Source organism: Symphodus melops, assembly GCF_947650265.1.
Source record: "Symphodus melops genome assembly, chromosome: 14".
Lineage (NCBI taxonomy): Eukaryota > Metazoa > Chordata > Actinopteri > Labriformes > Labridae > Symphodus > Symphodus melops.
This window is the reverse complement of record NC_136704.1, coordinates 16362537-16385215: the sequence shown is the minus strand read 5'-3', so window position 1 is coordinate 16385215 and position 22679 is coordinate 16362537. Positions and strand designations below refer to the sequence as shown.

General features: G+C 40.7%; 1 long non-coding RNA gene across 1 annotated transcript in view; it reads right to left on the bottom strand.

The window, feature by feature from the left end:
* Nucleotides 1–21201, bottom strand: part of LOC306834946 — a 41113-nt gene extending 19912 nt beyond the window's left edge. The window contains exons 1-3 of the long non-coding RNA XR_013780546.1: nt 21011–21201; nt 16990–17040; nt 9414–9524 (exon numbers count right to left, since the gene is read on the bottom strand). This is a non-coding gene — a long non-coding RNA (uncharacterized lncRNA). The remainder of the gene's footprint in view (nt 1–9413; nt 9525–16989; nt 17041–21010) is intronic.
* Nucleotides 21202–22679: the final 1478 nt, after the last annotated feature.

The window sequence follows — 22679 nt, the reverse complement described above, 5'->3', positions numbered from 1 at the left end:
GCTTCATTGAATCTAACCGTTGAAGAGAAATAAAGAGCAGAGTTTGTCTGACAATAACACTTCTTCTGCAAATTTCCTCCTGCCTCCAAAGCATGCCAAATTACAGAGTCATACATTCATTTGCTCGTGCTTCACGATCTCATTATGGGGATCTAACTTTCCACTCCTCCCCTTTTTCTTTCACCATGTCATGCCAACACAAAGCAGAGCCCGGCTATCATTGTGCTTGATCTGAATTTTATTTAGAGCTCCATATGCTTCTCCAGCCTCCTCTCACAGCCTGGTGTTGCTGCTTGGCCTCTCTTGGCCCGTTAACCATTAAAAGAGGGGCCACTCTGTCACCACGCTGCCCATTGTGGGCCGTCGAGGTTAAGAGACAAAAGTGTGAGATCATGAATGAGTGTTTGGCAGTCTATTGGAGGTTTCCATTTACACAATAGAAGTGAGAATTCAAGCAACCAGTTTGAAGGGGAAATTGGTTGTTTTGTCTCAGCTGGAGTGGTTCGATTAAAAAAGAAGCCCCCAATCCTTGTGGTGCCATGGGTATGTTGAATTTGTACATGGCTTCTCTAGTCTGTCTCAGTAAATGCAGCTAGTAACCTAAGCAAGGCTCCTGGCTGCTGTAAGCACCAGACACAGTTATCTACACATGAGACCACAGAGGAGCTGGATGAGGCCCCACAGATACTACACACCTCACAGCACGGAGCAGACTGCAGTATTCCCCCTCCAACCGTCTCTGGGGGTCTCCTCTGAACACGCATTTCCCCTACACTTTCTCCCCTCGAAGTAGCCAAAGCTGTGTCTCTCAGTCTCAAGGTCCCCCCTTAGTGACAATTTGTCCACATCAGAGAGCCGTCATCCCTAACCAGATCTGACTCGTGACACACAGATGGGGAGGGGCCGGGCATGAACAGTGCTAGCGCTGGGTGCCTGGCTGCCCCGGGGCTACAGAAAAACGCCATGCTCAGACTGCCATGTGAGAGAACACAACTGCTTTCTGCTAAGCTCTGCTTTACCACCATAAGCTCTACCAGCCCACAGCCTGTAACACTGGGCATCAAGGAGAAAGAGGAGGCAATAATAGTATGAAAAGGAAAGTTATTTATATTTGTACACCCACACCAAGCAACATTTTACATACAGATCTGAAGTGCTGGAATTCCAAAGCTTTGGGATTTCATCAAGTCATATCAGCATACTGTTTGTCATTCAATTTAAAGCCCGGAATACGAAGAATTGTTTTCCACACAACCCTCAAAAACTCTTAACCATCTGCTGTTACTGATCTTACCAATTTCTACAAATGCTAATAAACTGCAAAGGATAATGCACGCCACTTCATTAAACCATTCACAGCAAGAGGCCACTTTCTCAGCACAGACACAATAAGTCTGTGACTAAACAGCAAATCAGGTGAAATAAGCTTTGCTTTGTGACACAAACAACAGACCCTTTCAGCTTCTCTTCCTTTTAGATCTGGACAAAAATCTTATTTGGCGCCTTCAGGCAACTTGACTCCATCTACTTGACTATCACTGACCAAGGGCTAGAACACAAGTCTTTTAAGAGGTCATAAACTTTTTTTTTTTCCTTAAAAAAAAAAATAAAAACCTAAACAATGTTACTCAATGTTTTATTTCTATACAAAAAACCCTTTATGGTAATTAGATTATAATGCTGACATATGCTGGCTTAGTGTCAGGGGATATAAGACACACACGCTGCACACCCTCTCACCCCCCTCTGCACGGCTTGACCCTGTATCCTAAAATCAGCCTCTCTGTTCCGGTCAAGTGAATCAGCCAGGGAAATGTATGCAATTAGGTCATGTTGGCCAGTGTAACACTTACAGGGGGCAACAGTCATTGTCAGTATCTTAATAAATGTTAGAAAGAATAAAGGCACAGGGGTGAAATAGTCGAAGAGAATCACCTTACTGAACAAGACAACAGAAAATAAAGCACACAGAGCAGAAGTGATACTCTGAATGCTAGAAATGATATACTGGTGCTTTAATTTTAAATTCTTAAAAAGATACTGTGGACAGGAAATTGTTTTGAAGGTGTGCCGTTTTGAAGCCTCCCCCTTTAAAACACATCTGCCCAGTTTTTTCGTACTTTCCCCCGAAACAAAACTAATTCACAGCGCCAAAGGCTCCAGACCAAGCGCCACCGCCATGAAGCCTAAATGAATCGACATTCTTCTGCTGTTTCCTCTCTCGACTCAATCTTTTTTTTTCTTTTTTTTTTTTTCATGCTTCCACTCTCCTCAGCCCTGCTGGCTGCTCTCACCTTTCTCTCCTGGCCCTCTGGCCCCCATCCTTGGCTCCGGCTCCTGACAACCTCACCCACTGAGCTACAGATTGGCTGGCACACAATGCCCCAGATCCTCATTCAGCTACACAATGCACTCACCAGCTACACACCTTCTCTTCTCTTTAACTCTCTCCCCACATCCCTTCTGTCCATCCTGCCATTCCCCCCCCACCCATTCGCTCTGTTCATTTAATTTCCTCAAGCTCTCTCCAAGTCCATCTCTCGCTTCTGTGACTCGGCCTTTCTGGCAACTTGGTGGCGACTGGTGGTCCTACAACAGAAACCATGCGCCTTATTCCGATGCGGGGCTGCTTGAGCGGGACGAGCCAGAGCTCACAAAGCCACCGCCGAGCAAAACAAAGGTTGTGTGCTACATCATTCAAACTAGGGCCACTCCGACAGCTGCCTCCGCCACGCTCACACTGACAAACGGCCAGAAAAACAGATGGTTTGTGCATTCATGACCAGTTTAGTGGAAGCCCAGGAGTCACCCCCATTCAAGGGGAGGGTTTTTGTCAGCTTTTCCATAATAAAGCTTTTCAGTCTGGTAGAAAATTAGAATGCATTTTAAAATTGTCACTTAATTATTGAGGTCATGCCGGCCCTGTGGAAGAGAGGGGGAAGAGCTGAGGCTCTGGCTTTGTGACACATGACTGATCTAAAAAGATGGGCTGCCTCATTTCACTTTTTAAACCCTGCCAACACATTAACATACATTTGTCAGTTTGCGTCTGAAAAGCAGATGCATTGAATATTGGAGGCCAACTATCCTCCAAGGAGATGAAGTTCATCATCACAACATCTGATAAGTATTGGCATTGAAATTGTACGTCTCACAAAAAGGGTATAATATATACAAATATTAGTTATAGTGTAAGTATATCTTACTGGAAAAAAAAAAAAGTATCGAATGAACTCGTGAAAGAGTTAGAAACAGCAACACACCCGGCAGGTGGAACACTTTTGCACTTAAACACTTGCGTGCCGTTTCGTTGTTGGCACTCTCGCATCATGCCAATCAAAGTGCCACAAATATGCGAGCACATCTGCACCCTAATCGATAGCAGATGAGCACATCCAACCATCTGAATCTTTAATCGCCTTTGCTCTCCAAGACCTAGAGGGTTGATCTGTGGCACGGAGGAAGACGGCACAGGTTAGTGTTTGGTATTTTTCCTGTAAAACTGTAGTCTTCGTTTTGTGTGTGAATAAGCAGGAAGTAGTTAAATAAGGCATTTACATGTATATGAGACTAAGTCAACCACAATAACAGTGTATGTCATATCATTAAAAAGAGCTTAGCAGTTTGTTTGAAGCACTGAGGCGTGAACCATACTGGGCTTCTGAGCATCATCATCAAGCTCTTGGCAACACACCCCAAAAAGTCATCTCCAATTGAAAGAGGAAGCACTCACCATGTTGCACTATATCATACACAATACTGCTAACGCAAATTAGTTGCAGTGCCAGCCAAAGTGACACTGACTAAAGTTAGTTTGTTTGTTCCCCATATTAAATTAGTTGAGCGTCTCACAGCACCCAGAGATAGGGCCTAACAATGCCGGTAGAGAGCGGCTGAGCAGATATGAATTAAAGATAACATCAAGCCACCGCAAGTCTGCCTGTGCTTGGAAACCATCTGGACGTTCAATATTACATCCTTGTCTACACTTTTCACGCTGATCAGGATCAAAGTTTTCTGACGGGTCTTCGTGATGCATCACACCCAGATGTGGTCGCTGGGCAAACGCATTTGTTGAGGTCTCACTCTCATTCTGAGCAGTCATGCGATGTTCCTTCAAAAAAAAAAAAAAAAAAAAAACCTCAGAGAAGTCACAGATGGGACACAGAAAAGATAAAAGGCCTCTTTCTTTTCACCTTAAATGTGACACAGACATCATGTCAAACTCTTACTACAGTGTTTTAAAGTAAAATAAGGAAATCATCAATCAAGAATAAATATCAGGAATATTAATTTCTGCTACATTTGACCTCAAGTCAGAGGTAGATATTTGTATCATGAAAAGCACTGCAAATGTGTATTCCCGAGTTGGTGTGAATCTTTTTGGCATAGACAATTCACATATAGACCGCGAGCATTTAACTATCACATGATCTAACATGTTGTGATCTTATTCATAATCATGTAGGCTGGTCATCATTGCAAAGGACTGGTAAAGTCATATTAACATAATTACTGTCATCATTAGCATAATTTCTGTTCTACTTTGTCCGTGTTACTTACTGTGATGTATAGTACAACAGCCCTGTATAGACAGCCAACAGCATGCTACACACCAAGATCACAGCAGACCACACATTTTTGTATTGACCTGTGAGGGCTCCACACACAGCTCACAGAATACAAACACACACAGCTCACAGAATACAAACACACACACACTGTATGGAGCTCAGTGTATCTGGACAGCTTCTGCATTGTTTCCACTTAAGCACTGCCCTCCTCTGACTGTCCAGGGAAGTGCACACATCCAACAAAACTGCTCCACATCACCGCTTAAACTTAGTACATGTCTGAAGAAAAAAGTGACTTGAAGACTTGGTTTTAGTACTTGCAGTCAGTGCACAGTCTGTCGTTGCAAGACCCCTCCCCATCCTGTTCCAGCCCCCACCCATCCAGTGCCATTTGTTGTTGGACTGCACCCCTTTGGCAGCGGAGAGGAATCACTTCCTCAGAAAATGATGTGGGAGGTGTTCAAAGATAGACACTGACAGAAATCTGCCGCCATTGCCAAAAGCTGGCATTTCCACGACACGAGCAGGGGCTCTGAGACGATCCTGATTTCATCAAAGAAATGTGACAAATGTGTGAAGTTGGAAAAAAATAGTCATAGGATTAAATAAATACAAGCTAGAGGTGGTTATGAACAACTTGGAAAATTAATCACAGTATGTTGCTAACAAAATTATCTTTTAACAGGAAAAATATATCTCTGCTGCCAGCACAGCTTTTTGGTTCCAGTTTCATTGGTGTTGATATACTTTTAAGCTCAACCAGCTGGTAAATAAATGATGCTCAAAAAAATGTTTTCAAGCCAAAGAGATACATTTTCCATCTTTTCAAAGTCTGTACAAACTGCTTCTCCAAGATTCCAACCACAACCAGCCATAACAACTAAGCAGAAAGTAATTAAACCCTCAGCAGCATTCATGAAAGGCATCAGCTCCCAGTATGATATACTGTACAGGCCCTGGCAAGGTGATCTCACTTCTCACTAGCTCCTCCAACAACTCTCACCATGGCCATCACACACACAGACACACACACAGCTGCTGGGCCCTCCCAAATTAATACCCACAATTGAAACCGTGACCTGCAGAAGGCAACCCCGACCCTCCGTCCCAGAGCTTCTCAGTGGATCCGCCCCCCCCTAGCGTGTGGCTCTGTCTGTCTCGCCCCCTCCTCCTCTCCTGCCTCCCCCAAGACTGAACAAGGACAAGAGCTTGGATGGGAGTGAATACGATTATCCCAGGCACAATATGTTGAAGTGTCAGTGTGTGCGTGTGTGAGAGAAAACATCAGTGTTCTGTTTGCTTTAGTAAAAGAAAAAAAAAATATTGTTACACCATACAGATGACTAGAATAATATAGAGCTATGAATATCAATTAAATTAGAAGTCACTTAACAAAGCAACACCTTTAAATTATGAATTATTTATTATTGAGCTAGAGTAATCAACCCTGTTTGTAGCCGCCTCTTCTACTCGTTCAAAAGTAGTTGTGTTGGTTGTCGTGAAGGACAGAACAGCGTGTGGACATGTGGAGCAAAGCAAGAAGTGAGGAGGCTCGACAGAGAGACAATAATAGACCTTGTCTGTACAGTCACCAAATGGTCACTGCTTGGTTAGCTGTAAGCCCCATTTTGGGACCTTTGGTTCCCATATTTAATTAAAAATCCATTATCACCTCTCAGCATAGTGAGCAGCACTACAGCCCAAAGTCTCCTCAACTGCACTCTTAATTGGTCTTAAACGGCCAAATAGCCTTTCCTGCAATTAGTCTTCCAGTTCTCTTAAAGGAGAAGTCAAGAACATTTCAAAAGTAGCTCATGCCTTCATATCAACCGTATAAAATAGACGCCTGATTGTGTTTCAACATAACAATTCTCAAATATCCGAGACCTTGTGGCAGATTTTGTTGTTTAGGTGGTGCATTAATATTCTAAAAGGCGACGCTGCCAAAGCACCTTGAGCAGATGTACACAGGCACACACACTGATGGTCTGAGTGAAGAGCTGCTTAGAAAGCAGTGCAAGAGACAGAAAGGTGTATACAGAACAATATGATGGTGGAAGAAAAGATTGAGAGGGGAAGAAAAAGGAGAAATATGGGTTACAGGTAAAGTAAGGATTAGAAGAAAAAGAGGAAGAGAGAGATGAGCTCTCCTTCACATCCCAGTGATGCTCTCCTTCATTGTTACAGCCACGAGTGCAGCCAGGCCCCAGCTCCCCTGGCAGAAACTAAGTGGCTTGCTGGCATATGGTGCAACCTCCATTTGAGTGCTAAAAGCTGGATATTGTTTTTGTGGAGCAGATGTTGGCGGGCATGGCAAAAGGCACAGCTGACTGGGCTGCACAGCTGGGAACTGTGTCTGTGACCCACATACAGGGGGAGCAGTAGTCAACCAAGAGCCACTATCTTAATGGGGAATGGAGAGACACGTTATCAAGTTTGTCCCTTTAGTATCTGTAAAATGCTTAGAGGTGGAAATGAAGTCTGTTCAGCTAGTATTGTACTGGCGTTTTCTACTGTCTACTATTTCATGATAGTAGAACGTTTTTGAAGAAGCTCTACGACTTCTGTTATGTGCAGAGAGAAGCCTTTGTCATTACTGAGCACAATCAGACTTAGATTTAAGCGGGGCTTTTTCCTTCAACTTGTTTTTCAGAGAAAAAAGACAAAACAACCTGAGCTCTTTGAATGTCTCCAAAAAACACAGAATTTCAACCATTTCAATTGGGATTAAATGAGCTTTCATGCCGAGATTTGAGCTAATGAAAACGAAACGAGGACACTTAAGAGTCCTGACCGATTTCCCAAACCCAGAAGTGTCCCAATGCCAAAAGTGGACAAATGAAGATTATGCTCAGATTATAATAAGGATGCCAAAGCCATTATCCAGTCTACTTTGACAAATGTTGTGCCTTTCTGGGAGCAGATGGGACCTAGAGTTTGGGTGTGGAAACAGGCAGAGTATCCTTCACCCAGTTGGCGAGAAAAGAGCAGGATAAACGGCAAGCAGGGACGCTGTCGAGACTCCCCGATACTGCATGTAATTATTGCATGAGTGCTCATCTCAGTGAAATACTTTCATTTAGCTGAATTAAAAATCTGACTGATCAAACAACATAAATACGAGACCATTAATCTAATTTATTACTATGTAATCCAAAAAAAAAAAAACCCTCTCTGTTTCAGCTCTGCTCAAAACTGTTTGAATATCATTTTTGTGCACTTTGGAGGGGGGGAAAAAAAAAAGTGTAAAATGTCAGCAGGACTTGCCCCTCTGCTCGTCTGTCACTCAGCGCCAGGCAGCCGATGGCCTCAGATTGGATAGAGCACTTTGGCTGCAGCTACTTAATTATGAGAGTGTTAAATGCCGTATGTTGAGGGCTGGGGGAAAACAAACTGACCAGAGGCTGCAATAAAGGCGGTTTCCCCTTGTGAAAAAGGATTAGAATGGCCTGTCACTCAGCTGGGTCATGCAGAGCAGAAGCACTACTTAAAAAGTCATTTAGAGAATTAAGATGCCCCCAGTTGGGCCTTCAATGAGGAAAAAAAGGAAAACAAGCTAAATAAAACACCAAATAAATAGTCAGCACAGCCTTGAGGCAAACACTATTTTTGTTCCCAAGTTCTGAATCTGTACCAGCTTTGGGTGCAGCTTGACTCAGGAGCTTTGAAGTTTTCTGACATTGTTTAGGTCAAGCGGCAACATTTCAACTTCTGCGCGCTTCTATATCTGAACGTGGAGCAGCCTAAACTGAGCAGGATACAAAGATCATATCCCGGTTACTGAACACTGCGACTGCTGCTCTTCACAGAAGCTCTGACATCAAGCTGAATGCTTTGACAGAAGTTATGAATACAGATCAGACCTCCTAACTGACAGGCCTCTTCTGATGGACGCTCAGGGGGACTTCTGGGACTGATAAGACGATTTGACAGGGAGATATAGAAACCTGCTACGATGGAAAAGGTGGACAGCGGGCAGGTGAGCACCAGCTGGCAAGTGTGTGAGCAGTAAGTGATGAAGCTTTTTACAACAGCTCTTATCAAAACTCAAAAGAACAAATTTTGAATTATCAAGATTTTACAAGCTTTACCATGTCTTTTTCATTTAAAGGATTGGGCTTTAAGATAGTTACTGTTTTGGATGATTGTACACGTTTTCTGCTTTGTCAGCTATTTGAATTTTCTTTAAATATTAGGATAAAGTGTAGATGTGCTGATGAGTTAATCAGAAGGTTGCTGAACAAACCTCAAATCGTATCACAATAAAAAAAAAAAAAAAAAGCTGTTCTGGAACATTTAATCTTTTTTTCTGCTTGACTATAACGAGTTGCTTTAATGAGAAAAAAACAAAATTAGAGACACATGAATAAGGCTTGATTATTGGTGTTTTGTGACCAATGTTTCACTTTTTCTCTACCCAAGCTATGACACATTCTTCTTGTATGGTAATATTTATCTTGCTCATCACTTGATTTCATTACATATTGTATGTGAATGTACTGCAGAAGTTTCTCCATAGACTCAGTGTGCCATGATGCAATGTGACAATGCGCTGTGCTGAGAGTGACGTGCTGAATCCTGATCTTCTGTATGAGTCAGTCCCACCCTTCCATCTCTGGAGCAGGCCTCAGCGCTCACGCCTCATATCAGCCTGACTTTGATGGACACATGTTCCATCTATGCTTGGCAGGACGGTCTTTTGAAGCAACTCAGCTAAAATGGCAACGACGATTGAGTCGACAAACACACACACACACACACACACACACCACCCAGACCCGACACCCAAAAATCACAGTTATGCACTTGTGCTGTCAAACAGAAACTAGTAGCACATACCTTTATTTCACAGGTGGATGTTCTTCTCGTCGTCCAGATGAGCTCTGGAAAGATGTGTGATGTGTACAGCGTCTTCATGTTTTAAACTTGACACTAAACCGGATAATCTATCTGAAACAGAAGAAGAATGAGGGTCTTCATGCTTATGTGTTGTGTGATGTCATACGAGAGATAACATCTGGCCAACTGTCTAAAACCGTTATTTAATTTGATTTGATAATTGACGTATATGCACTATTTAAGGTTATTGACCAAGTGCGAATGTATTTCTAAGTCACTCAAGGATTTCATGTACTGTGTTGTTACACTGTGGACGTGAAATGTGTGATTTGTGCATCATTAGAAACTGCAATGCAAGCCGTGATGTTAGTAGGCTTTTTTTAATTAAATTTCTGGTGCACCTAAATACTGCAAGAATACTTTCAACTGTGGCAACCATTGATAAACCTTTTAAAAAAAAAGTCACATGATGACAGAAGTTTTATAGAATACACTTGGTATGTGGATGCAGAGTCTCTCTTACATGCAGCAAATGTACAGTTAGGTTTCAGTGATTAGAGAAATAAATGCAAGGTCGAGCAAAAATTACTGGTCAAACTTGTGTTGGCCATTGCGACTTTCATATATTAACTGATATAAGATGATTGACAGACACTTGAAGTCTTCAAACTTATCGGTACTGGGATCGATTGTGTTCATAGGCCATACATGCCAGCACATCACCCACAGAGTTCAAACTCTTTACACTCTTCAGGCATGGAGGCACACTTGACTGAAGCGAGGCCTCCTCCTCCCCCTCCTCCTCCCAGACAAAGAGAGTCCTGCACTACGTCTGTGTCAGTCTGCTCATCCCATTATATCCACTCTGCTGCTCCCAGTCATCAGCTATGACGAGCCTTCACCTGAGATGACAGGTGACTGTCCTGAGGCAGCACAGCACCCAACAGGGGAGCCTTAACCTGCCAACTATCTGTCAGTCCCCCAAAACCAGCTCTGTCATGTCATCTCCTCAATGCCAATCACAGTGACACATCAAGTTTGTGTCAGGAAACAGTGTTGGAGATAACAATCTAATAAAACATCGCCCTGAGCCAATGGGAAGAACCAGGCAATTACTATGAGATTGAGATGATCATGTAAATGTTGGCAGGACACATGCAAACAATTACAAATAGGATATCTTTTCCTAAAGCCTCAACTCCTGCTTTAATTGCTTAAGCGATAAAATGGAGAGGTGAAGAGCCGTGAGGGCATATTTCTCATTTTGAAAAGATGACAGAGTCGAGAAGCAGGCCAAAAAAGGATTTCATCTATAGAGTATCATGTGAGGTTTTCCATTGGTGTCACAACACAGAGATGATTGTCAGTCTAATCTCTGCAAGAAAAAAAAAATGTTGCCACAAGGTCATTATAAGTACAACATTAAATATTAAAGAAACAACTCATCTGCATCAACTAGATTTCAATCACAGTCCCATAAAGCCTCTGCAGTCTTTTTTGTTTTTATCTCATATAATTACAAACCTAGAGGGTCCTCACGACTATAATCAAACTCCATGGAGCATTTTAGTGTTTGTCACCCCTCTCATTTTTCACTGCAGAAATGTATCATTTGGATTCACCATTTCTTAGTTTTTGGACAAAGCAAATGTTCTCAGCAGCCTCTAAAAAGTCCCTGAGCATTCCCCCCCCTGCTCTGCACCAAAGGGAAGCGCTCCAGAGCATGGAGTAGCTTTCAATAGCTGAAGAACCAAGTACATACTTTGCTCTGCAGTTGGTGGTGCAGAAAAGAAGTGTGAAAATTTGAAATCCACAAAAGGCTGAAAAAAACACGTCCAACAATGAATGAACGAATGCTAGTTGTTCAGTAGCTGACTGACGTGTAAACAACAAAACGTGATGTTTAGGTTTACACATTGTTTCCACTGCCTCCAATTTGCAATAAATATCTGTTCGTAGATATAAATACTAAAACTAAAGTTTGCTCTCTCAGAGTCCAACGACAAAGTGTCAGTGATATCGCAGCTCATAGCAATACAAGTCTCTGTTTTCCTTCTGACTCAGATTCATTTGTGCAATGGTAAAGGTTGCTCTGACCTAGCCCTGTAATCGCACATTTTTGAATGTTAGGAGGGGGGAAGCAGCCAGTGCCATATGGCTAACGATCACAATAATAAATCAATTCCAGGCACCCCGTCATAATTTATCTGAGAAATTGTGAATTTTTCCATTCAGTTGTTTCCAGTTTGTTGTCGAGGCGTTCCAGGACCTCATTTAAAAAGTGGCATCGAGGAGAGTGGGCAAAGTTTTAACCAACTGCTGGGGTTTTACATGGGACTAATCATGATGCTCTGATTGATTGAAGCTCTGTTATCAGTGGACGCTCCCCCCACCCATATGTAAATGAGTAACCTTTAGGAGGGCTCCGAATGGCAGCAGTGGCAGATGGGCAGTAACTGTAATGGGTTGGAGGTTGGCTTGAATAAATATCCCATAGTCTGGAACTTACCTAGTCTCTACAGCGTCACACCCGGCTGCACGATACAGCCCACCACAGGGGAAAGACTCAGTAATCAAAGTCATAAAGGTAGAGACCAAACAAGAAATCAATTAGTTGATGAGCAAATGTGAAATCATTTGGAGTATTCATTGAAGATTTTTATTGTGACTTGATGCTGGTATTAAAACTGGAATTTTAGAGCCCATAGGAGATGACTTATCAATTGAAGAATGAGTTTGGGATTGGTAAATACTGACAAAAAAAACCCCACTATTCAAATATGTCAAGCTGGCTAAGGAAAAATGAGTTAGTAATTTCACTGTTAGGTTTTAGTGGCAGCTTTATCATAAGTTGACTATGGGGAAAATGGGGGGGAGGGGCGCGCTTTTATGTTATATTCAACTAAAGTGTGATAATGTTCAAAATACTGTAATGAATATTTGCCAAACTAAGCCAACATTCAAAACACAGCTGAAATAATAACGACAACCTTAAGATAAGTCTCAAAGTTACCAATGACAATGGGAACCATTTCCTGTTCTTTTGATGCCTAAAAAAAAGGAACAGGAACAATCAAACATACCGACGATAGGGAGAAATGTCGGCCAGGTGTTACACAGAGGAAAAAAAAAAACAATTCAAATTACAAGGCCTCTTAAATATAAAATTGTGCAGCCTATTACTCAGCAGCGGTACTGACACCCAACATTTACTAAAACAGAAAAAAGGGCCTTCTCTATTCTACTAAATAAAAAAAAATTTAAGTGACGATTGTTCAATATGTTGTTTTCCACATTGGATTTCAGAAAAGAAAAGACCTCAGAGCTGAAGTATCAAGAACATTCATAGAAATGTAGTGGAGTCACTTCTTTGAGAAGCTGTCAAGTAAAATTTTCAATTTTCCCCCTTAAAAACTACTCCAGTAAAGAACAGACACTCACAGAATAATCTGAAATGTACTCAAAACATTTGCCTTGGTACTGTCCACCACTGAGGCAGAGGGACTGGGCTTGTTTTGGGCACCTTGCAGCGCACAGAGCAAATGAACAGCTCAGATTCAGGCCCCACTGTGAAGCAGAGGTGGAAACGTTCATTTTCCTCCTCAGCTTTAAATTAACATGACAGCCAGTAGCTTCTTGCTAGCTCAAAAGTGAGTGATTAGTATTATCGTTTAAATTGTAATTTGGCAGTTAATTAAAGTGACCTTGGTTTCTATTGCTGCATCCGTAAACGGGCAACCAGAGTGCCGTTCTGTCTCAGCCGTCTGTGAGGCCGCAGTCACCGGGGCCCATTACAGGATTAAGTCACCCCGATGACAAAACCAAATTAAGCAGCTGTCACTGCATACCTGCAGCCCGGAGCTTAAGATGATCAACTTGTGACCGGTCGGGGAGCGGAGGCTTTTCTTTCTCTCCCTCTTCCTATTATCATTTTGTAATTCATGATTAGTTTGAATGTTTTCTTTTTTTTCCCAGAGTGTCATTCAAAGCGAGATGTTAAGACCAAACTGCATGAAACTAGTGGAACAAGGCGTTAATGTTTGATGAAAAGTCTGTGACAACCTCTCTGAAAACCCAGTGGGGTGTGTTTAACAATTAGTCGCATAATTCTGAGTGTGGAGAGTTATTCACTGCTTTCCCCGAGTCAGATTACAGCGTGCAAAATGAATAATTTAACAGGAGTGCTCATGTTTGAGATTCCCGGTGTTTAACATTCTCTATACATTTCTTTCCTGAGGGAGGGATGAGATGTGGACTGAGGTAACGTTCATATTCACCAGAAGGAGAATCTGCTAAGTAAACGTAAAGATGGTGTTATGCATTTTTCATACTGTAAAGTAAAAATAGCGCATACACAGGATGTGAATTATAAACATGTGACCATCCACCTCACAGAAACATCTAAAATGCTGTGATCCTGCATACAGTACTATATTATATTATTTACATTTCAATGCTTTGTGTTCTTACTACAATCATCAGACGGCTCAATGACTTAAGTTCATCACTTTAAAAAGGGAACAAATGCGATTCTTGATTTCTCCCAGGTCATCATTCGACGACACTTTGTGAATCCTTTTTTACACAATGCATTTACACATGCATATCTTTTAAACCTCAGGTAAATGTGGCTGAATGGTCTCTGTGCAGGAAGATCATTGTAGGGCAGCTAATCTTTGTTAGTTTTGTTTCCACGTTATATTGAAAAGTAAAAGATGTACATGATGTCAAAGTGCTGACTTCAGCTTAAATTTGAGGATGTTTACGTCGACATTGAAGAAAATTCTGCAATTGAATAATATCAGACAATAACATCAAATAGTGAACAAAAATGAAAGCCAACATGTCTTGTGTCAAAATAAAAGTCAGAATTTACAGCTTATTTTTAGATCTATTCAGCTGACCATTGTCCTTAAAGTATCTGTAAGCACTAGTATACATGATAACAGCCTCATCTATGGCATGATAACTGTGAAGGAACTCCTTCAAGCGAGACTCAAAACTCTATAGAGAATCTTCCTAATGAGGAGCCCAAACTCTCGTCATGATTTAGTGGAGGTTGTTACAGGTGGCTGACTGTGTGGAGGGAGGGGAGGGGGTGTGTACGTGTGCCAGGTGTCAGTGGTGGTGGTCGTGTTGATGGGAGGGGGATCACAACAAGACCTCATGATAGAACCGGCCCATACGCACTGACAGCAGGTAAATTATATGTCAGAAAGGTCTGCATTTCAATCCTTGCATATTTCCAACGGGCAGCGATGAAAAGCCTCCCTGCAGCTCTGCCTGCAAACACTCTGATTCGGTGCTAACTGTTTTTGATTAAAACGTCAGTAAGGCTGTGGGCTCCTTTCATCTCATGGGGCCCAAGCTGTCTGTCTCCTCAACCCCATCCACCCCCACACGAGCAGGGTCCTGCTTGTGACATGGACGAGCATTTATCTACTCAGAGGATCGTGTCATATAATAAGCCCCGTCTCCAGAGAGCATTTAGCCTGATAGGAAAAGCTGATTGGGACAAAAGGCCCCCTGAATCTCATTCTGGCCCCCATAGTGGCAAGTGACTGCAGAGGTAAACACATGCGTCTGTGGACAAGGAGGGAAGTGCAGAAGGAAATACAAAAGAGACCATGGAAGAATAAAAAAGCAAGGCAGCTACGTGTAAAGTTTTAGGCTGATGGACAGGAAACAAATGCAAATAGCTACATAATTCCTGTGTAGCCAGTTATTAATGTTAAACAACTTCCAGGCAAGACTCGCTTTGTCGTGCTACATTTAATTACGACTACAACATAAGTGTGATAGGTCTTTCTGGGGTCCATAACGATATGGCCCTGATTCATCTATGTTCTATGGAGGCTTTATTCTGGCTCACTTCTGCGGTATGAGCCCGAAGAGTTAACAAACATTTCTTTCAATTCAATTCAACAAAAAAAAACTTCATTTGTTCCTGGGGAGCAATTCAGGGCACACAGAGCAGCAAATAACGACAGTGCAACTATACAAAAACATTTAACCTATCAACAAGAATAAAGTGTAGAAGAAGACTAAGTGTCAGGGTGTTAGTACAGGTTAGAATCCAATCACAGAGTTAGATACGAAGAACAGCAGAGAGGAAAGTGTCTAGATGTTAGTACAAGTTAAAAACACACAAGTCACAGTTAGATACAGAGGACAGCGTCGACGTGAGATGTAAAAAGACATGCATGTATCAGATGTGAACAGGTGTATATGATGTAAACATGCAGTAGACTGTTGAAACAGGTATAAACAGAACTGTAGTGCAGAAAAAGATATAAGTGGACAGTGATCGGACTAAGATGTGATCAGACACAATGCATATATGTAATGAACAGATGTGAAAGAACTATAGTGCAGTAATAGAGTATAAATATAATATACAATTATAAAGCTATATGCAGATACTAAATAATGAAGTGATAGTGATGCATGTCAGGAAAACAGCAGTCTAAATATATACTAGCTCTGTGTAAACAAGATGAATACTGAAGAATAAAGTGACCATAGTGCTATGATGGATACAATATAAGACCTGATATCAGACAGAATAAAGTGGAGTAGTGCATTAAGACCATAAATGAACATAATCAAGTGGCTCCAGACCAGTAGGAACATAGTAACAGAATAAATATGTGGAGTAGTGCAACAGACCAGTGTAAACATTATAAACAGAATGATTTACTTGTAATTTCTCTCATACAGACTCCATATTCACTAAGTTAGGAACATTAAATATCAGGAGGTACATTTTCAAAACAAACTAAGCCAAAAGAAACAGGAGTCTTATTCCCAAATCCAAAGCTACTGTATATTTCTGGTTCTCTTAACTTAAAATGACAGCAGACTGCTGTTAAAACTGAGTGTCTTAGGCATGGACTAGAATCCTGAGCTTTCATGCCACATAAAGAAAGCTCTGCATTAGCCACACACAGAAACACTGATGAAACTGTTTGCATTTTAAAGTGCCTTAGCTTAAAGGTACTATCTTTAAAGTTTATATTGTACTGCTCTAAGAACTGGGAAAGACGCTGCAACAGAACTTTTCCTAAAAACATAACTCGATCTTCATTCATGGACAACACTTTCAAAACATGTTTAAGAAGGCTTTTGACGCCCGTTCATCTCCAGAGAACTTTTCCAATCTTTGTTCAAATGGTAGATACAGAAAATAAAGGTTCAGATCCCGTCCTCTTTGTTTTACCTCCTGAATCACACTACTACTGATCTTTTTACAACAGATGTCAAATGTTAGAAACAAACGTCAAAGATCTGTTCTTTTGTTTTCTTGCTGTGTTGTTCTGCTCTGCAGGTGTAAAGTAAGTAAAGTTTAACATGTGGATGTCACAGATCGACCTTATGACCTAAATCATACATCTGACAAAAAAAAAATTTTATTAAAAAAAAAAAAAAAAAAACCCACAATTTAAAAAAAAAAGGCCCAAAACAAACTTCAAAGATGAAAAAGGTAGATGGTAGATGGATGTGGCTCTCAGCTGCGACAAAAGAGAGATATGAACTGGTGTCACAAACAACTGGGTGTGAAGATTGTAACACTTACCCGCAGCAGGCACATGAGGCGGCTGTCTTGTTTGGCTTTGTTTGTTTGTGCCTGAGAAAAACAGAGAGGAGAAGGCAGGATGGTCAGAGCGAGCAGCAGCTGTATCCACAGATGCTCATGTAAAAACATCCTTATTCATATGTTCCCCTCCACTTGTTTGTTTCCTGATAATTTAGCCCTTCAGCTGATGGAAGAAAAAAAACACTGCTTTGTTTTCATACTAACAAGCCAATTAGCAATCATTACACATTTCTACTCGGGGTGGTCTACAGGTGTAAACTGGTAATGATTTAACAAACTAATTGCTAATCTCTGATTCCTGCGTATGGGTATACATGTGCATGTGAGAGAACGTGTGTAAATTTGTTCATAAGAGCAATACGCGAAATCCTGAGCCACCACTGTATTTATCTTTCAGCATTCACTCTGACCCGTCTCCTCCTCTGTGTAATAGATTTGAGTGTCCTGAATAGGGACAAGTGTGGAGGAAGAGCAGGCACAGTGGGGAGGTGGGAATTAGAGCAGACAGGAGGCATTGACACCAAAAAGAGCTGTAAACGGTGCTCCTGGCTCCCCAAGGACAGTCTGTCAGGCTGTGATCACCGGTAACGCAGCCACTAGAGCGAGACCAGCGGCAGGGGAGAGGAGGAGGAGGAGGGAGACGTTCTGCACACATGCAAAAAAAAAAAAAAAAAAAAGTTAACATAAGTACATCGTAAAACACCTCAGTATGGGAGAGCCAAGGAGTAGACAGTCTGGAGACTGTTTTTAGATGAATTACAAAGCAGGAGTTACAGGGAACAGAATGAGGGTGTAAATTGCAAACCAACGTAAACTGCAGGCGCTAATATGGCTAGCAATCTCAAATAATTATTATTAGACAACAATTATACAGTGTAATTATGACACAGCGTTAGACAACAACAATCACTGTTTTTAGCATTAGAAATAAATAGAGCTCTGAGAATTGCAGCGCAGGGTGATTTGTGTTCAATTCAAGCTGACTGATCTCAATGCAAATTAAGTGACTTCATTTTGACTCTTTAATTTTAGAGCTTGCTGAAGATCTAAGTATTTAGGAAAGGCAACATAAGTCATAAATTAATTAACTTTTGAAGCTGGCTTGTGTTGAAAGTTCCTAAAGTTGATATTTTAAAGTCTGATTATTGACAACCTCACTGCTCTTAATTAGAGATGGGACAGAACTGATAGTTATTTTTTAAATATTGGACTGACGTCGCTGATATATTCTTCACTCACAGTTTTGCTTTGAAGACATTCAGACTGAACTGAAAGTGCCCACATATTGTCGTTACAGCGTTCAGGCGAGATGGGACAGCTCCTTCTTTAAGACCAAAAGTACAATTCGTGCACTTCAGTTGAACATATTTCATTTGAAAACCTGACAGTTGTTGTTGCTTCCCGTTTACATATGAAGCCAGCAAAATGAAATGATGGGTTTAATAAAGCTTTGTGCTTCACACATAATCCAATCAAATATAACACTATTAATCATTTATTTGTATATTTTGGAAGCGGTATTAATATCGGACAGGAATAGAAAACAGTGGATGGGTGCATCTCGATTCTAGTAGAAGAAGTTTTGTCAAACACTCACTTGTTCAAACCGTTTATTTAAGTACAGTGGACGGTTGATTTGCTTTCATTGACTTTTTACTGTTGAACTTGTTCAAATCAAACCAGGTGAACAAACCTTGTTTTTGAAGGTCATAATGATTATGATCCATCTCCTTATGTTTTACTAAATAGAAATAAAATCAATACATTTGTGCTTTTAACCACAAAAAGTATACAACTATACTTTGCTAAATATCATTGAACTGAAACACGTTTTCTCACATGAACTATTTCAAAAAAATTTAAATTTTAAAATGTTTTAAATTTAGCAATAAATGTTTGTCTTTTCTAAGAACCACACTGGATGTGCATCTTCCACCCTACATGTTCATGGTCCCTACCACTCTGTGCACTATGGCCTCCATCCATATGCAGGTTCAGCTGGCTTGGGACAGCGTGACCCTCACTGCTGAGTAGCCCAACAGAGTCCCCAGGGTCAGGCCCTCTGTTCGAGGTCCCGAGGGACTAGCCCCCCCTACCCTTTTTTACCTGCTTCAGTTCATATGTGCAGCTATGGCCGCCATATGTGAAGCTGTAGGAAAGCAGATGCTGTTTTTCCACTTGTGAAATCTAGTTTTTGGAAAGCAGTCAGCACGTTGATGGCCAGAGTCGAGTCAGTCAATGAGTGTGAAGAGGTGAGGGCATGCCGAGAGGAGGCAGCAGGCTCAGTCCTACTCTGCTGAATGCTTACTCTGCATCATCTGATTATCACTGTAAGGATATGCTGATGTTGCAAAGCGGTGGCATGGCATAATCGTGTGTGTTAACACTTGGATACGCCATTCAGGTACATAAAGTACGGAGATGCACACACAGCATTGATGTGGACCTGTCTGTATCCGAGCAGAGCCTTTGTCAGTCATCTGCTGATGCTGATAGACAATACGGGGGTGAGGATGCGTGTCAGAAAAGAGAAAAGCCTGAATGAAATGACAGACTCTCTTCCTCCGCCTCCATCTCTCCTTGTCCTCACACATCTCACCCACAGCAGCCTGGGAAGCCATGACGAGCCTGACACCTGTCAGTCATACACTCACAGACAGGCTGGAGAGGACAGCAGCATACACAGCTCCACATGTTACAGCAGCACAGCACTGAAACTCACTTTACAACTCATCCACACAAACAGCCGCTACTGTGGTTTACTGTGTGGCTGCAAGGTAACCAGTAAAAAGATGATTGTTTTCATCCAGACTAGTGGCACACTTTCAGAAAAACAGGACACGACGATAACAATAATGGAATAACACTTGGACAATTTAGCTATTTTTATAGTTTATCAACAGCCTGAAAGCAATAACCCATAAAGACGCACTATGTAGTGTGTTTTGATGTGGAAAATAATGATATAATAATTAAATATAGTGCCGCCTTGAAGTTTGAAAGGTTAGATTTCACACACTTAGATGTCACAGCTCTGAAAAAACCAAAGACATTGACTTCCTTCTGGCGACAAAATTCATTAACAAACCTGATGTATACAGCACGCACAGTTCAAATGGAGGACATAAATTTCAGCCTGTGGGGCACAACGGTCGCATTACAACTAATCAACTGCTCTCCTCATGCTCTTCCAAAAAAAACCTTCCTGTTAAGATGGGTGGGAGCAGATAAAGGAAAGTATGATGCTTTATTTCTAATCAGCATAAATTACAAGCATCCATCAGGTGAGTCTCAAATTAAAATCCTCATCTGACAAAGCAATGAGAATTGTGTGATCCCACTCATGAATCAGAGTGATTTAATTTGATCATATAAAGACCCCAAAGCCAAAAATTCCTCTCAGGGTCAACCCAATTGCCCTTCTTCAAATTTTCATTATTAGGTTTCTGAAGGGAACATTTGGTTCTAAAGTTTAACAGGGTTCAAACTTTCGGCACATTTTTTGTCTCTCAGAAAAGTGTGCCCAAAGAAAAAAAAAGCAACCAAAACATTGCATCTAAACACTTATTTGTCTGTAACATAGAATGCAGACTATAATTATTTACTGCTACTGAAAATGACACTATAACATACAACAGCAAAACCAAGTTCTACAAGTGGACAACATGACAAAGGGAGATTAATATAGATTTGTAAAGGGTAAAGTAAACCAAATACTTCACTAGTTTCACTTGAATTCTACCACAAAAACAACACAAGACAAATGTTATGTTTTATATTTATCTTTACAAGATGTTAAAGTTTGCAGGTAATCAATTTTTATCTGGTGTTGGGCGGGGGTCAAAGGAGGCTCATCCTCGGAGATGACATACACAGGCTTACATGCGGTCCCTGCTCTGTAGCCTTCTCAAAAGTGTTTGGTGATTAAAACTATTAAAAGTCAACAACATTTAAGAAGCAAAAAATAGACAGGAGGAGAGGTTATTTGTTGGAAGCTTACCTCTCTGCGATCGTTTTTAATGGACAGTGTTGAAAACAAGAGCTCAATCAGGCTGCAAACGTCTGAAACGGCTCCTCTCTGTTAAAACTAGTCGGTCGTTTTCAAACTAAGAAGTTGTCCACAGAGTTATGACACATATTATGGTCCCAGACATTTCAGTCAGTCCGCCAACACAGTGTTCTACAAGCACACCTGTGAGGTAATTTGTTAGCCACGCCCATTTCCGGTAATTTAAACCATCATGAAAAAAAGAAACTCCAGCCTGAATATTAGTTATTTTTAGACATTTCAACCCGCAGCTGTTGGATAATGTTATTTGAAAAATTATCTTTTTTTGGTACTTAGTTAAAAAAAATATTTTTTTTCCTGCAAAGTAGACTAACTGAGCCAAAATAAAGTATATCCACAATTAAAGCATGATAGGCTTGTTGAAAAAATATTTGATGCTCTCACTGAAAAATGACTCATTGACAATGAATTATTTATAATTATTCTTTGTCTCCTCTTCTTACATTCTTAATTTTGATTTACCATTTGTACTTTTCATTTGTTTTCATTGTCAACCACAATCAATTGCAATGGCTTCATATTGTCAAATTTTACTTTATTTGTCCACCTTCTATTTTTCCCAACCAAAAATTCGAGGGGGGTGACATTATTTATATGTACATAGTCTATCTTTTTTGTGTGTGGTAACATGGTGGTGGTGGGTTACATTTTGTTATATTACATTATGTTTTATAATTGTGTTTTGTTTGGGTTAAAAAATCAATGAAGTAACCTTGAACAAAAAAAAAAAAAAAAACAATAGTCCCATGACCGGTTAACCCAGTTTTTCATTTCCTTACGCAGCCAGACACAACATTAAGGAGTTTGCCTGAGACTTAAGCTGTGTATTTTAGTTGGTGCTGATTATGAGGCTTTTTAAAATGAATTTGATATGACAAATATAGTTCATGAGGGTGACATCCAAGTCTCAAAATTACCTCTTACTGTTTACATTTTTTCTATGATTATGCATAGATGGAAATTTGAAGGAAGCTCTTCAAATGTGTTTCTTAACTGAACTGAAATATTTGGTACTTGCCTAAAAGGTTTTCATTATAACTATATGATTATTGTTGCTGATATTTTCTGCTAGGCCTATCAAGACTTAGTCTACATGTATTTGAAAAAAACTCGGCCCAATGGAAATGCATTTTGACTTATAGCTCATATATATCCGTGCATAATATAACCAATACAGTGTGTTTTAGTATCATTATATTAACCTTTAGTAAAATGACTGGGGCACTAATGTCCTTGCAGTATAGATAGCCACTGGTCCCAGATTTAAGACTGGAGTCAAAGAGCACACTATGGATATGAAACCTGAAAGCTCTTTTACTGCTTTTAATTCAACTTACTGCGCTAATTAGTGTAATTGATCTAATTATTAGTTTAAGTGCACATATTAAACATTTGTAAAAATGTTTAAAAGTAGATGATTAAGAGTACTCCAGGACACCTCTATAAAACAGAGGGACTACAATGGAACTTGTCCAATTAATGAAATACGTGTGGCAATTAACTAAGTGAGTGTTAAAAAGCTGCAGCGTAAGAGAGGACAATTTAGGTCCTTTCATTTCATTAGAACTAAAGAGGGAGGATGGTCGAGGGTCTAAATCCA